General features: G+C 46.8%; 1 non-coding gene across 1 annotated transcript; it reads left to right on the top strand.

Moving 5' to 3' along the window:
* The first annotated feature begins 349 nt into the window (after positions 1–349).
* trnar-acg (transfer RNA arginine (anticodon ACG)) lies at positions 350–422 on the top strand. Its single transcript has one exon. It is a non-coding gene; the product is annotated as a tRNA-Arg (tRNA).
* Positions 423–4882: the final 4460 nt, after the last annotated feature.

Here is a 4882-nt window from a genome sequence, read left to right as displayed (position 1 = left end):
TAGGCTATCCTTGGGTGTTTTGTGATTTGATTGTTTTGAGCTCCATCTGGTCACTTGTCGGAGCTCTATTGAAGGTAGTCTCATGCCGCTGAGAAGCTCACTGATAGATGATCTGTCTAATGAAAGAGGAACCGATCGTTGGAATCCGATTTGAAGCAGCGACTGAAGGACGCCGCATTTCTGAGTACAGTCCTTCACGATACAAACTGAAGGGTGTCGAGAAGCCGGCTGCAATCTACTGCACATCGGCGGCAGTTGCCATCAACATTTAGGGCAGCCAGTTACAGACATCGGTCTATCGCACTGCAGCACACTGCCATTTGAAGGTGTCCAGAGTTCCAGGTTGTGTGGGCCAGTGGCGCAATGGATAACGCGTCTGACTACGGATCAGAAGATTGTAGGTTCGACTCCTACCTGGCTCGCTGGTATCCTTTACACTCTTAAGCACTCTTTTAGCAGCCAGCTGCCTTCTTTCACCCTGCTTCACCGTTCTTACCGCTTACCTGATTTATCACTCACTCGCAACCTGTCACTGTTCAATGCGGCATCAGCTACCAGAAATCTTTTACTCTGCACTCCATTCAAACAAGCCGGCTTGACGCCACAATTTCATCTTTGCAGAAAATGGCACCTTTTCCTCTACTTCTCTCTCATCCTTACAGCACCGACAGGCGTCACAGCAATTTCATGACAGGCGTGCCTCTGCATCCAAAACATCAACGGTGTATGCCGCCATGATATCATTACCTCCCGCATGCTAAGCGAAGCCAACACTGAGCAAGTTGCCTCACATCCTTTTCTTCGCTCTGCTCCGCCAGCACCATTGCATGCCTGAAACGACAACCCAAACCACGAGAAGAAAGGAAATATCAGAAACTCTCACACCTCGAACATCTGTGACTGCACACAGTTTAGAGCTCTCTGACTGGTCTGGATTTGAAACTCCGGAAGTTGGAATTGATTCAACAGGTTGAAGAACGTTGTCCTTGGGCTGTTTTGGACAACGTGCTGCTACAGGAGCTGGTTTTGAGATCCTGGGTTGAATGTTGCGATTCCGATCCAGGTTTAAATTCATTTTGCACATTTACATTGAAACATACCATGAAGTGATTGGTTTCCATTAACATCCAAACGACCAATATCCCTGAAGATGCATATTCAGCTCAGTAAAATATTCCCTCTCCACCCAAACATAGTCATCAACTCTACAGTGAGCACCGTTTCTACGTTCAGTTTTGGGTATCCTTGCGATCGACCAGGATCGATCCTGATGTGGAAGAAATAGAACTCCTCCATTAACAAAAGCGATTGCCATTGGATATACTCCTTGTTGCAGATGGAAAAATTCATCTTCACCGGAACATATCGGTGTAATTCTACACTGCTAACATGGAGAACAATCTCACAACAGCCATAACTGTATTGCTTGGTGCAACGTCCGCTGGCGATATACGATAATTACAGCGAACTGCCAGCTCAATATAAAGAGGTGACTGCCTGCAGTCCACCATCACTGGAGGGCCTGCCCATGTCCATGTCCATCAGGGGCAGGAAAAAACACTGACGATACTGCAAACCTGCTTACCAAATGCTCCCTCCCGGGGAGAGCCATGTTTACTTTCGCTGGAATAGGCAATGCACATCTACCTCTTCGATTTCAGAGGTCGAACAGCACTCTCATGCGGAAAGATGAAGGTTGTATTCCAGGCCTGCGCTAGCACACAGATGAGCAGCAAGTAGCACTCAGCTGAGCTACACAAGTGGGATAAGATCTGACAGACTGCGATAAGATGGCTTTGCTTCTGGGGCTGGCCCGCGACTGTGCGCCGAAACTTCAGATTATGGCACCACCTGCTGGTGTGGATTGGGAACCGCTGAACTGAGAGTGAGAGCTCAGGACTGCCAACTCAGACAGATATACTTTATTGATTCCGAGGAAAATTGGGTTTCGTTATAGTCGCACCAACCAAGAATAGAGTAGAAATATAGCGAAATAAAACCAGAAATAGCTGAATGATAATAAGTAAATTATGCCAAGTGGAAATAAGTCCAGGACCAGACTATTGGCTCAGAGTGTCTGACACTCCGAGGGAGGAGTTGTAATGTTTGATGGCCACAGGCAGGAACGACATCCTATGATGCTCAGTGTTGCATCTCGGTGGAATGAGTCTCTGGTTGAATGTACTCCTGTGCTTAACCAGTACATTATAGAGTGGATGGGAGACATTGTCCAAGATGGCATGCAACTTGGTCAGCATCCTCTTTTCAGACACCACCGTCAGAGTGTCCAGTTCAACCCCCACAACATCACTGGTGACTAGTCGGGTGCCTCAGGGATCTGTACTGGGTCCAATGTTGTTTGTCATATACATTAATGATCTGGATGATGGGGTGGTGAATTGGATTAGTAAGTATGCAGATGATACTAAGGTAGGTGGCGTTGTGGATAATGAAGTAGGTTTTCAAAGTTTGCAGAGAGATTTAGGTCAGTTAGAAGAGTGGGCTGAGCGTTGGCGGATGGAGTTTAATGCTGATAAGTGTGAGGTGCTGCATTTTGGTAGGAATAATCCAAATAGGACATACATGGTAAATGGTAGGGCATTGAAGAATGCAGTAGAAAAGAGTGATCTAGAAATAATGGTCCATAGTTCCCTGAAGGTGGAATCTCATGTGGATAGGGTGGTGAAGAAAGCTTTTGGTATGTTGGCCTTTATAAATCAGAGCTTTGAGTATAGGAGTTGGGATGTAATGTTAAAATTGTACAAGGCATTGGTAAGGCAGAATTGGGAGTATTGTGTACAGTTCTGGTCACCGAATTATAGGAAAGATGTCAACAAAATAGAGAGAGTACGGAGAAGATTTTCTAGAATGTTACCTGGGTTTCAGCACCTACAATACAGGGAAAGATTGAACAAGTTAGGTCTTCATTCTTTGGAACGTAGAAGATTGAGGGGGGACTTGATAAAAGTATTTAAAATTAATGAGGGGGATAGACAGAGTTGACGTGGATAGGCTTTTTCCATTGAGAGTAGGGGAGATTCAAACAAGAGGACATGAGTTGAGAGTTAGGGGGCAAAAGTTTAAGGTAACATGAGGTGGAATTTCTTTACTCAGAGAGTGGTAGCTGTGTGGAATGAGCTTCCAGTAGAAGTGGTAGAGGCAGGTTCAGTATTGTCACTTCAAGCAAAATTGGATAGGTAAATGGACAGGAAAGGAATGGAGGGTTATGGGCTGTGGGCGGGTCTCTGGGATTAGGTGAGAATAAGTGTTCCGCATGGACTAGAAGGGCCGAGATGGTCTGTTTCCGTGCTGTAATTGTTATATGGTTATATGGTTATCACTGGCCTTGCGAATGAGTTTGTTGATTCTGTTGGTGTCTGCTACCGTCAGCCTGCAGAAAGTTATCTTGGTGCCTTTCCGGCAACCTGTATTGTTGTGCATTTGCTGTGAAAGCGCAGGCTCTATCTTCCCTTCTCTTGAAGACCAATCAAGTGTGCGTGTGGTGGTACTGCCAGAGCCTCCTGTAAATCTATACTGCTCTCATAGACTGCATTCGCTCTTTAGCAATAACTGCCTCCCTTGCGGCAGCGTTCTCTGGCAACACAGGAAAATTACAGCGAAGTGTCAGCTCAGCAGAAAAGGTGACTGGCTGAAGATCACCATCACTGGAGGATTGGTCTGTGTCCAAGACAATAAAGCACAGGAAAAAGCATTACGATCACTACCAATCTTGCAACCGTGCTTTTCCACGAGCTCCCTCCAGGAGTGAGCCATATTTACGTTATCTACAACACTGAAAAGCCCATCGAATTCACAGCACAAACAATAACTCTCATGCTGAAAGATGAAGACTGGAGTCCAGGTCTACGCGAGTACACAGATGAGCAATAAGTGTCACCCCAGGTGAGCTGCACAACTGGATTTAAAACTGCGGAATCTAGCGAAATACGACACGATGCCTTTGTTCCAGGGCTGAACTACAACTGCAGAACCGCGTGTGTGAACACACATCGCTCTGGAATGCAAGCTTCTGATAGGCTATCCTTGGGTGTTTTGTGATTTGATTGTTTTGAGCTCCATCTGGTCACTTGTCAGAGCACTATTGAACGTAGTCTCATGAAGCCGAGAAGCTCAGTGATAGGCATCTGTTAGTCTCGAGAGACCATGGATTTGCGCCTTGGAAAGTTTCCAGGGCGCAGGCCTGGGCAGGGATGTATGGGAGTCCAGAGTTGCCCATGCTGTAAGTCTCCCATTTACATCCCACCGATGTTGTCCAAGGGAAGGGCAAGGGCCGATACGGCTTGGCCCCGGTGTCGTCGCAGACTAATGTGTGATATAGTGCCTTGCTCAAGGCCAAAACAGGTTGCCTGAGCTGAGGCTCGAACTAGCTACCTTCAGATCACTAGACAACATGCTCAGTGATACGCGGTTGATTATCTGCGTAACAGAAAAGGAACTGATGGTTGGAACCCGATTTGAAGCAGCGGCTGAAGGACGACGCATTTCTGAGTACAGTCCTTCACGATACAAACTAAAGGATGTAGGGAAGCCGGCTGCAATCTACTGCACATCGGCGGCGGTTGCCATCAATATTTAGGGCAGCCAGTTAAGGATGTCTTTCTATTGCCTGCAGCACACTGCTATTTGAAGGTGTCCAGAGTTCCAGGTTGTGTGGGCCAGTGGCGCAATGGATAACGCGTCTGACTACGGATCAGAAGATTGTAGGTTCCAGTGGTGTAGCGGTGTGCTACAAACAGCGCTAAAATTACGACACGGAGTCGGTAACTGCAGTCGAAGGAAAAACTTTATTCGAAAACTTCAGCCTCACTTTTAAGCCTCTGTCAACCGGCCCCCCATGGCGAAGAGGCTCCAAAGCTCTGTG

Source organism: Hypanus sabinus, chromosome 1 (genome assembly GCF_030144855.1).
Source record: "Hypanus sabinus isolate sHypSab1 chromosome 1, sHypSab1.hap1, whole genome shotgun sequence".
Lineage (NCBI taxonomy): Eukaryota > Metazoa > Chordata > Chondrichthyes > Myliobatiformes > Dasyatidae > Hypanus > Hypanus sabinus.
Note: the sequence above shows the minus strand (reverse complement) of the source record. Positions and strands in the feature narration are given on the sequence as shown.